Source organism: Tiliqua scincoides, chromosome 1 (assembly GCF_035046505.1).
Source record: "Tiliqua scincoides isolate rTilSci1 chromosome 1, rTilSci1.hap2, whole genome shotgun sequence".
In the NCBI taxonomy this organism is placed as follows: domain Eukaryota; kingdom Metazoa; phylum Chordata; class Lepidosauria; order Squamata; family Scincidae; genus Tiliqua; species Tiliqua scincoides.
The window spans coordinates 187,648,895-187,661,536 of NC_089821.1; the positions used below are offsets into that span (position 1 = coordinate 187,648,895).

General features: G+C 42.2%; 1 pseudogene; it reads left to right on the plus strand.

Moving 5' to 3' along the window:
* The first annotated feature begins 11,972 nt into the window (after positions 1–11,972).
* On the plus strand, positions 11,973–12,090 carry LOC136638216 (5S ribosomal RNA; annotated as a pseudogene).
* Positions 12,091–12,642: the final 552 nt, after the last annotated feature.

The window sequence follows — 12,642 nt, forward strand, 5'->3', positions numbered from 1 at the left end:
AATAGTCTCACTGTCTCTGGTGCAGAGAAAACAAAGCTCTTTCAAATCTAATGAGAATTATATTTATATCCAATTATGTCCAAGAATAATTCTGGATTTTAGTTCACACCCAAGTTATAGTTGTAATTATAATTCACCACCAATTTATTTCACAACAGAGAAAAATCTCCTTAAAAAGTCTCTCATTAACACCTCCAATATATCCAGGGCTTTTAGCCAAATCAGAGCTGGGGACAATATTAACACTTACTTATCTTAAATTTCCAGCTTAAACTTTACACTTCATGCTTCCCCCCCCCCTCCATATGGCATCTCAGCATGGAGCCAGCAGCTTGATTGCAGATCACTGCACCTCCCCCAATACTGTCACAAATGGTTAGATTTCTCTGAGAAGAAAGCCTCCCCCCCCCCCGGGTCGGGCTTTCGGTTTCCCAGATACCTGCATCGATTAAGATCTTGTCTGTCCTAACAAAGATCTTCAGGTGCTCTTCAGACCTGCAGTATTTGGGGGAAAACAGTCTCCCAGGAGCTCCTGGGGACATGTCTGTTCGTCCACTGTTGGCTCCTTCTCCTCCAACTCTGGCCATCTTTAATGGGCTGTAGCATTGTGTAAGAGTGGGAGCACCTGTCTTGGGATTAGACAACCATCTGCTGTCTCCTCTTAGTTAGTTGCCTGCATTTAAAGGGTTGGAGTTTCAGTCTTTGTCCACTACAGGGTTTTCTTTGTTGCTGATTTTCAATAAAGTGGTCCAGTTTAACCCAAGTCTCTGTCTTGCATTATTTTTGGGTGGTGCACAGACAATTAATCATCTTCGTGGCACTGAAGGGGTTCTTATACCCCCCCCTTATGATGTTACCTATGTTTCTGTTTTGAGTCTGTTGTTCCCTTTTTGTGACTACCTTTCAGAAATCAGGACTATGAGTTTCTAGAAAGTTATAAAGCTTTTCACTTTTGAACGCTGTATGAGAGCAGTTTTCCATTAGCATCTGCTGGAAAAGTTCTGCTCCTCATTTCATCAATGCAGAAAGGAAGGCTGACAGATGCCTTACAACCCAGTTCTAAACCCCAGCAGTACCCAGTGGTACAGTGACACTGAAATGGCTGCTGCTGTATCCAATGGACCCTGAGCAGTTGTCAGTCTCTCTTCAGGGTAAGGGAACAAATGTTCCCTTAAAATGTTCCCTTACTCCTTGTTGAGCCCAATCAGCTCCAATGGGTCTCCATAGAGCTGCACCAGCTATTTTGCTGGGACAGAACCAAGGAGGACTGTGTAGGGCTCTGCAGCTCAGGACATAGGATTTGGCAGAAGTCTCTTCTGCCATGTCCACCCCCCTCCCAGGCCCAATTCTCCCATGGAACCATCCTCTCCTGCCCGGTTCCACCCTCCTCCACCTTCCCACACTCTCCCCCTTCCCCTTAAATCTTCACCCACCCCGCTATAGAACTTACACTGGCTGCTCCCCACCATTATCTTCCCAGCACTGAAGCCCAGCGCCAATAGGTGGTGGCCTCAGCTCTGGCGCCACATGCTGTCTGCAAGCGCAATAGTGCCTTACGGCACTTTTGCAACTGCAGTTGCTGGGGCAGCGCACCAGCTTAGGATCAGGGCCTTGAGAAAGATTGGCTTTGGATCGTGTCCTTGAGTCATGAGAAGAAAGAGGGGGAGATATCTTTTAAATAAATGAATTGTCTTCTGAAAAGGGGGTTTGAAACACAAGGTTGCAGACCATGTTGTTCATAACGATTACCTGGTTTCTGGATGATGCATCACAAAGCACACAATATTTCGTTCATCACGAGAAATGCAGAATTACCCTGACTTGCCATTTCAATTATTTTTCGAGGGGACAAAACCATCTTTGTAATCCATTATAGTGTAATGAACATTGATTTTTTAGAAATGCAGACAATTTTTTTGGCTTAAAAAATTATACCTGAGTGTTTTTTTCCCCCAAAACAGCTTCCATCATCCTGAAGAGGCTGACACAATAAAATGTTCTATTTCAGGTCATTATTTTTCATAAACTGATCAGATATTCAAGCAATTATGATTTATGGACAAATTTGTTTAAAAGCCAAAGCCTACTCTCCTGTACAATTGGCACATTGAGGGAGAACTGATCAAGTAGCTTGTTCACAAAAAAAAACAAAAAACAAAAAACAGATAAACTAGTTTTATTCTTGAGGGGAATAAAGATAGGATCTAAACCTAGCATATTTTCATAGCAAATCACATTTTTCTGCCCTGCTAAGACAGATGGAAGTTCACATCTGTTTGAACAACAATTTTGTACTTGATTATTCTTCAGGAATAATTGAAGATGAAAGGGATGGGTTCAGAACAACAGAAAGATGCTGTATAAATTATTTGCCCACTGTCTTAATAATTATGATATGGATGAAGTAATGAAGTTGTGGGTAAAATTGCAAACAACAAAGAATAATCTTTTTTTAAATTACAACAGCCTTACACTTAAATAATGCAACAAAAACAAAATGATGACCAAGTCACAAAAGAATATGCACTAGCTCACTTACATTTACTTAGACAGGAATGATGACTACTGGGCTGACATATTTGGTATGGGCACATTCTTCTAACAGAGTGGATATCTGATCTGAAGTGAATGATGGGCAGTGTTGGTACAATGTATCAGATCCATTTCACACCCTAAAGAACCACCCATTACTGAAATAACCATTAAACTACTGCTGCAGCTGAATGGAAATGTATCTATAATGACTGTCCAAGAAGCTCCTTTTAGGTTGGGACAGAATGTAGGCCAGGAGAATCCTACCATTATAGTTAGTAACCCAATTCAGGTGAGGTATTTAGAACACCATTGCTGTTCTTAATTTACGATATTTTCAATTTTGTAGGGCAAAATTTGGCTTTTCAGTTTCATCTGCTAAAATGATCCCAAGATTGTGGATTATTCCTTCCACGTTCCCCTTCTTGGGACTGGGATCAGGGTTCGCTAAGAGCTAGGGCAGTGTGACAGAATCATATGTGACAGAGTCATATGTGCACCATGCCCCACTCACTTGTCCCCCTCCTCTGTCTACTTCATATCCAGCTCATCTTCCCCCCCCCCCCCCCACACACACACCTTCATAAGGTGGACAGACAGGCAGTCTTGGAAGCAGTGAGGCAGCTGGTCAGTTGCTCCCCATCCCAACATTCTCCCCATCCCTTTGGGGGAGAGAAGGAGTGCTTGTCTGGACTCTTTGTCTTCCCTCCCCTAGAGGCCAATGGGGATGTACTCAGTTGTGGAGATCCTTTCACTGCATCTAAAACCCTGGTGGCAGCCAGGTGTGGGGCGCCCTGAGTCACTTTGTTCTTCTCCTGGAGACAATTCTGAACATATACATCTTTAATGAAGAGAAGCAGTGAGACCAAGGTTCCAAAACATTTCCACCAGGATGATCAAAGGAACCTAAAACACCTCTGTGCATGTGACTGGTCCACTACTTTCCCCAATGTCCTGATCAGAAACTCCAGTGAAGATCAACAGCAACAATGTTTAGTTCTAGATTATCATCATCTTTTCCAGACCCCATTACTCTAGAGTAGGCAATGGGTGCTTGTTCTTGTTTGCCAGCTTGCTCTTCTAGGGTGATATGACAAAACACTTTTCTTTTACTTTTAGATGCTTGAGGCAAGAGTTGGGGCCAGTGGCCTCACTAGGGTTTGTGTCACCTGCTGCTGAAGACCAGCACGTCACCCCTATGAAGGACCTCCTCCCATGTAGTGGGCAGGGCAACGCTCTGGGTGGTGGGCATGGTGATGTACCAACATCCTGTCCCCACTAGTTTTTTGGCTATAACTTTTGATGGAGATATTTCAGTGTGGTTTGTTTCATCACATTCTGCATGAATTTACACATTGATTAATATATAACATGATGGCATTATCTGAAAATACCAAGATTTTAAAAATTTTGGTGAGTAGTGGTTTCATGTCCCCCCCCCCCGGTGCATCACACAGTCCAATCCAAACCCCCTGCACCCCCCTAGTGATGCCACTGGTTGGGGCACACACTCATGTTTGCTAAAGTACTGTTTTATAACAGACACACTGTAGGATTATATGTGGAAAAAGCTGAGAGTAGAAACAGAAAAAATGGAAACCATGCAATAGCTACATTAATTTAAAGTTTAATACGTGATGAATCTAATTCATAAAGAAACAGTGTGTAGCCTTCAACCAACATGGCATTATCCCCTTTCTCTCCTGTGATTCTCCAAATTTCTGAGCAGCTGCTGAAAGGCAGAAAGATATTGCTAGATTCATCCTCTGATCAGGGGGGATACACAAGCAATTATCCATGTGGTAACTTACAGCCTCCAAACAATATTCTTTTAAGTGGCTATTGCATAGTTCCACCTACTTCCCCTATGAAAAAAAGTTAATATTAAGGTGCAAATTAGCTAGTTTTTAACTATAGGAACAAGGATGAATATGACCTTGATTGAGCCAATATTTTCTCATATCAATATTAAACAATCTCTCTCTCTCTCTCTCTCTCTCTCTCTCTCTCTCTCTCTTACTCTGTGTGTGTGTGTGTGTGTGTGTGTGTGTGTGTGTGTGTGTGGGCAGGAATTGTAACAGGTATACTCCCCTATTTGTTTCTAATCCAAGATAAATTCCAAACACCTGACAAATTAGAAGAAGATGAATGTCTGATAAACCAGATGTAGCAAGGCCATTTCAATTACTGCCTTTATAGCCAATGAAAAATAGTCTAATTGTATAATGGTTCTTGCTTCCTTTCATCCATTACCTTTCTTTGTGACCTGCACTTCATGTAATTAATGTTGCTACAATGATGCATTAGATACTATCTTCTGTCCTGGCTTTGTTTGTTACATTTTTTCCCCTAAGGTTTTTTTTTGTTTTGTTTTGTTTTTGTTTTAGTATGTGAGTGAAGGAGATAATTTTTTAAATCCCTTTGGAAAATGTAAAAAATGTCACTAACCCATTTATTTTGGGGGCATCTGCTAAAAGAACCACCTACTAGCTGACTTAAATGAGGCTGTTTCATAATCAATACACTATTAATTACCATGGAAAATTTCAATCTCTTTTCATCTCTTAAGAAATAAGGAGCTGGAATCCAGGGCTTGTTACAATTGTAACACTAATGATGGTAATAGTTAAGCATATCAATATGCCACTACACACAGGACATCATTACTCATGACCAGATTATCCAATATGGTCTGATCTCAACAAAATTTTAATCAGCTCATCTATCATTAAAAAGCTTGACTGATGGCAAGTGGAATCCCCTGAATATGTTGCAGAGGCAAGAATGTGGGCGGCTGGGGTAAAAAAGTAGAAAAAAAACCTTGATTATTCCATTCAATCTGTTGTACTTAGAAGACAAAATAAAATGATTCACTCTAGTTTGTGGTGAATCATAGGTTGCATGAAATATAATCTTCATGAAAAGAAAGGGATACAGAAATAAAATGCTTTTCTATTGCTGGTGCCAGATCTGTGGAGGCTATCAGTCAAGTGCTACTGGGAGATCATTTAGTGGTGAGGCACAGTGGGTATCCATCTGCCACTTTTGTTTACCCACAGTACAGTGCCCCCATCCATGTGACTGGATGCCACAACAAAGTGATGGGCAATGTAGATAGTGAAGAGCTCCAAAACGCTCTAAACCAGGTGAATGGGCAACCAAATGGCAAATATACGGTAAAGAACTTTAGGGCAAAAAAAAATAAAATTCAACTTTAGTTGATGCTTTGATGGGGCTCACCTGCTGGTGATGAACCTGGAAAGAGTTCTTGGGGTCATGGTGGACAGTTCAATGAAAACATCAACCCAGTGTGCAGCAGCAGTGAAAAAAGCAAATGCCACATTGGGATCATTAAGAAAAGGATCAAAACAAGACTACTAATATTATACTGTTCCCACATAAATCTATGTGGAATAAAAAGCCACATGTGGAATATTGTGTCCAGTTCTGGTTGCCACAAATCAAGGATATTGCAGAGATAGAAAAGGTGCAAAATGGGTCAACCACAATGATCAGAAAGACCTTTCTTATGAGGTAAGGTGACAGCATTGGAATTTTTTGGCTTGGAAAAAAACACAATTAAGGGAGGACATGACTGTGACATAAAATTATGCATGGTATGAAGCATTTTGATATGGGGACGTCTCTCTCAATACCAGAATTCTGGAAACTGATTGGCAAGAGATTTAGAACAAACATAGGATTCAGCAAAGTGAATGTTCTCACCATAATTTATGACCACCACTTTTACTTATATTAATGACTCAAATGTTTCTTCCAGAATTATTTCACAAAGGGCGCAGTCCTAACTTGAGCTGGAAACAGGCAGGCCTGTGGGCCTTCATTGCATTCAGCACAAGCTGGTTTACTGACCATAGATGTTTTGGCACAACATAGAGTCAGAAGCCATTGTAACAATGACCCCCCCCCCGCCCCACACACATACTCTAAGGGCATGGGCAGCCTATAGCAGGATAGATTTGCCAAACACAGGTTGGAACTGCACCTGCATTAGTATTGTATTGGCAACCTTCAGTCTCGAAAGACTATGGTATCGCGCTCTGAAAGGTGGTTCTGGCACAGCGTCTAGTGTGGCTGAAAAGGCCAATCCGGGAGTGACAATCCCTTCCACACCGGGAGCAAGTGCAGTCTGTCCCTGGTCTGTCTCCCTGGCTATGGGCCTTCCTTCTTTGCCTCTTAGCCTCAGACTGTTGGCCAAGTGTCTCTTCAAACTGGGAAAGGCCATGCTGCACAGCCTGCCTCCAAGCGGGCCGCTCAGAGGCCAGGGTTTCCCACTTGTTGAGGTCCATCCCTAAGGCCTTCAGATCCCTCTTGCAGATGTCCTTGTATCGCAGCTGTGGTCTATCTGTAGGGCGCCTTCCTTGCACGAGTTCTCCATAGAGGAGATCCTTTGGGATCCGGCCATCATCCATTCTCACGACATGACCAAGCCAACGCAGGCGTCTCTGTTTCAGCAGTGAATACATGCTAGGGATTCCAGCACGTTCCAGGACTGTGTTGTTTGGAACTTTGTCCTGCCAGGTGATGCCGAGGATGTGTCGGAGGCAGCGCATGTGGAAAGCGCTCAGTTTCCTCTCCTGTTGTGAGCGAAGAGTCCATGACTCGCTGCAGTACAGAAGTGTACTCAGGATACTGGTTTTTTATCACCATCACAGCAACCAAAATTCATGTTTGTTATGCTGATCATATTATTTGGCCTTTTTACCCATATGGCAAATGCTTAAGACTTATGCTGCACAAGATCATATAAGACTTCACATTGGTCTCTGAGTCATGTGCCTTTGGCTTTAATGAATCGGAATCTCATTGCAAATAATTGGTTCATCTTCACTTTATTCCAAGCACAAAAGGCTGTGCTAAGCAATTTATTGCAGCCTTGGCTTTTAGAGTACAGAATTATATTTTTTAAAGAAAAAAAAAATCCTCACCATATTCATTATTCATTATAACGTCTGCCAGCAGGCAGAAAACTACAGCTTAAAATAGTATTTCTCAGCCTATTTGTTTGGTATGAAAGCTATACACAACATGTCTCAGTAATATTACTTTCCTTAGGTCTGCGTAGAAACATAGAGGAAATCTAAACACAGCCTTTTTATAAAAAAAAAAACACAACACATTTTAATACTTATGTTATCATCTAAATATTAAAGTTACATAAGAAATACATTTCATATAATGGGTCTGTGCCTATCTTCCACTTTCTCTTTTTTTCTGCCTTCCCATCACTCTTATCTCTGGATAAAGCTACATGTTAAGTTGGAAATTGGGTGCTTGCATTTTCTTAACTAAACTGCATCTGCCCCAGTGTGGATTAGGACTGCAATATGGGGGCAGGTGGGCTTTTGCTACTGTCACAATTCTGTTTGGATGGGGAATCACACAGCTGTTTTCAAATAGCAGTCATGGTGTGCGTGCATGGGGGGGGTAGTGTTCCAGATTAGGACCACAGTGGAGACAAAAGGTTAAATCCCATCCCATGCTGTGATCCCAATCTATTGGGAACCAGATCCAGTTACTATATAATAATAGTGGTATGCTTTAATTTTCTTATGGGGAGGTAGACAGTTAGTGCCATTTCTCCTCGTTCAGCGCCCACATGCTTGGGTTGAAGTTAGTCATTTTCCCTGCTGCAGTGTTGCCATTCAGTTAATAACATGGCCCAATCTACCAAAGCCTCTGTCTCACATGATTATTTGGAGGGTGAGGGATAATTAGGAAAAAAACAAGCACAGAATGTGCTTAAAGCGCTAGACACACACTCTTAAGTTAATGTGTAGTTTGACTTTCCTTGAGGTTTGATTTCCATTTTAGAAGACACAGAATCCTATCTGTGTCATGGGGATGGGTTAGGTACTTGGTGTATGGATTAGACATAATTAAAGGGCAGAGTTTGACAATAATATTGTCGCTGCCTTGAGGGAGGTAGGGTAGAAATATGATAAATAAATAATATTCAAAACCTGGACATTATGTATTTTTATGCTGGCTGCTTTCAGCACAGGATCAGCTACAAATCTGGGCATGTTTAAATTAGGGAAAAGGACCATCAGGGATATGGTGTGGATAGGACTGCCACAAAAATCTCAAAACATATACAGTATTTCTGTTCCTCTGGAGGCTAGTGTGAACTTGAAGCTGTCTAAAGCCCAATACCAGGCATATCCCTAATAGTTGAAATGTAGTAGCATAAAAGGAAACATGTAAAATTCTGATTCAGCAAAATGAATGTTCTCACCATAATTTATGACCACCATTTTTACTTATATTTATGACTCAAATGTTGCTTCCACTTGATTATTTCACAAAGGGCGCAGTCCTAACTTGAGCTGGAAGCAGGCAGGCCTGTGGGCCTTCACTGCATCCAGCACAAACGGTGCAGCCCAAGGCAAGGGGAAACCTTTCCCCTTATCCCATGTCATGCTGCAATGGTCCAATGAGTCTACTTGGATCTGCACCACCAGATGAGGTGCTGCAGATCTGAGCAAAAAGGAGCAGCCATGGGCCACGCCACTCAGGAATGGGGCTAGGATAAAGCATAACTGTCAGATCCTGGCCCTGCCTCCTGCTTCCTGTCCATCTGTCCCTGTGAATGCCCGCCGCCTGCCCTCCCCTCCCCTGTCCCAAAATTTCTCCCTCCCTGCCCTCCCCAGGCCTCCCCACCCTCCCCCAAACCCCTGTGTTGGCTGAGCTCAGCCAATACAACTCACCTTCTCCCTGGGGCCCATGTCAGCTTGGGGAGGCCTATCACTCTCAGAGTGACTCAAAAGTGCTTTATGGCACTTTTGCGATACTCCCCTGCCAGCGCAAGGGACTTGTGTTGTCCCAAGTAGGGGTTGGGATTGCACCCTAAGTAAGATTTTAAGTGCTCCACAGAGAGCAGACAGGAGGTGGGCCCCTGCACGTGAAAGAGGATGGCAATATTATGCACATCTGAAGGTTGTCACACTGTTCAGTTTGACTGGAAAGTGTGCCCTGGAGAATAAGCCCAGTGTGGTCAGAAAAATCGGCCTGGACAAGAGAAGGACAATAATAGTGCCATGTGTGGAGTTCCAGATGATAGCCCATAATCATTCTCTGCACAATAGCTACACATCCCTTATAGTGCAAATGATTTAAGGTTGTTTCACATGTTATTTTGTTTCTACGTGGAAAACACTACATGGAAAACACTTTGATGTAGAAAAAAGCACAAGAGTGTGCGTACATTGCGTACATTGTGTTTTTCATAGCCTGTACATGTTATGGAGACATACTGGCAAAGCACAGTTTCCACGCTACATTGTGCCTTATGTACAGGTTCAATGGCCTATATTTGCAAACCTCCACCAAACTCAATGGCTTTCATGGACAAAACAAAGAATCTTTAATTAAGAGCAAATTATCAAGTGAGGGCAAAAACTACCCTTTCAGGTGCTCATGTCCTCTCTGTCTGAGGAAGATTTGACCCCAGGTTCCTGAGTGCAGCTCCACAATCTTCTCCCATAGAAATGTTTAGTAACCAGAGTTCTACAAAAAAAAGCAGGGATGGGGAGAACATCATTAGATCTTTGTAACCCAAATAGAAGAAAGAAGTGCACTGATCCAGAAGCCCAGTGTGACCAAGAGTGAATTGATGTTTGCACATATAACAAAAGCCTATCTCAAATCCCTTCCAGGTCTTGGGATAAATTCCCTCTGGACAAGGGCAAGATGGATAATTATAATATGGTTTAAGAAATAGAATTTTTCCTTCTTCCCCTCACTGTCATGTTTAGCAGTTTTCTAGGTACTGATTTGAGAAAGAGGTAGGAAAGGATGTTGAAAGTACACAGGTGTGAGTGGTGATAAATGCCCAGTTTAATCCATTTCCTGAAGGCACAAATATTTCTTCATCATTCATAGCTTACATTGAACAAACTACAGAGTTGCAATAACTGGGTTTTCCGTATCCCCCAACTTGCATTCTGTCATTCCTTCAGAAGGGTTCATTATTTAAATACTAAGTTGCTGTGAAGCTATCATGAGGAAGAAGGAGTTTATTCATGCTATCAGGAAAGGTCACCATGACACCACTGATGGGGAAAATATGGATGTGGAAGTTGGCCGATTGGTTGATTGACTCTGCGAAAAGTAAATACATAGTACTGCATAACTGTCTTGTTTTAATTAGCTTGTCAAAAGATTTTGACAAAGACCTCCAGTGGATTACTGAGTAAACCTGAACTGCAGATTACCTCTACTGAATCATTTATTGTCGTTCAGTGCTTTTAATAGAATTGATCTAATCAAGCCACTTCCATTTTCTTATCAATGTTACACTTCTCGTTTGTTTGTACTGGCTGCTACAAGGTTTTTTTGGAACCATTTTTTTTGGTTGTTTCCATTGCTAATGTTATAGGACTGTAGCAAACATACACTTTAGATAGCACCTGATACCACTATTTGGATTTCTGTACCTATCAATTTATCAGAGCGCATAATGCCTCCAGTCTTGTTTTCTCCGTTCTTGCCTTTCTTATAAATGGATCCTTGTCTAGAGCAGATGTCATTTTTCATTTCACGCAGCCAACAGAAGCTTGGAAAGGACATCACATACACAAAAGACCGAATGCACAATGATGCTCAGCAGCGCTCCAGCCGTTTTTATACTGCCAAAATTAAAGCAGGTGAAGTTGAAAATGAGCTGCTACATCACTCGAGAAATTTCAGAATGAAGAAATCTTGGCTAATGCTGGGTATTTATATATAGTTGTTATTTAAAGTTCATTATATAGTAAGATAACATCGTTCAACACAGGAGTGATAACATAAAATGTATTTTAAAAGTCAACTACAATAATTTCCTCTTCCTTGAACCTTCCTTTGGGGATCACCTCTGTTAGCCCACAATGAGATAAAACAATAGTCTCTTTTTCCAGAAGCATTTTAGGAAAGGCAAGCTTTCTGGGCTTGCAGCCTCTTGGATCTGCTATTTGTGAGACACAGTGCTTCCATGGGATTTGGCATGTGATCGCTATGATTTGATCATTCATAAAAATCATCATTTTTAATGCACCATGATTGACCAAATGGCAGCAATTGCTGGAACAGTCCTGGTGTCTGGCATTCCTTCCCACAAACGATACGTTTACTTGGCTTCTGGTGTACCACGAGCTTTGGGAACCCAACGTGTTCCCAAGACACTTACAAAGGAGAACTTTTATTGCCGGAAAGGGCTTCAAAAGACATTGCCCAGGATCATGATAGGGGAACCCTTGGAACCAGAAATGGCTTCACCTGCACAGACTGTGGATTTAGCCCTAATGTCGTCTTCAGCATAAGAGGACATTTCTCTGCTTCTACAACTCTTCCAGGGAATGCAGGAGGCTCCCGAGCTTTGCCTATAATTGAGAAAACAGGTACAGCCTTTTTAGAATTCTTTCAGCTAAAACGACCAAACTGATAGCAGAGCTGCCTGCACATGCCCAATCCCGTCTGATCTTGGAAGCTAAGCAGGGTCAGGCCTGGTTAGTACTTGGATGGGAGACCGCCTGGGAATACCGGGTGCTGTAGGCTTATACCATAGTCTTTCGAGACTGAAGGTTGCCAACCAACCATAACCCATCAACTGGCTCCCGGTCACTGCCAGAACCTCGCTGCTTGCTGCTCTTGTGTGCTCATATCCAGCCTGAAATGGCTTCACAGTGAGCTGTCTGCGTTTCTGCTCTTCTACCTGAACTGTTGCTGATAAATTAATATATGCGACCAGTCTGATAGAGCTTGCCCATCCCTAGTCATTTGCAAGACATTATTTGAACTTAACAGTGTAAGTACCTATGATACAGGGAAGCAGCAATAATATCACGTATCAAAAATTTTCATTGCAAAGTTCAATTCATTGAATGAACACTTTTATCCCGATCCTATCTCCTGCCAGCCCATACTGTGCAGCACCACCAACAGAGAGTATGCTACATACTGTGGTGGAGGGCAACAAATGGTAAGGGAAAAACTTTTTTACTCACCTCTTGGTAGGCCTCCTGGTTGGCAATGGGTCTCCTTGGAGCCACACCATCTATTTTGCTCTGAACGTCTGAGGAGAGGAAGGGGACATACTGGGCAGCAAAA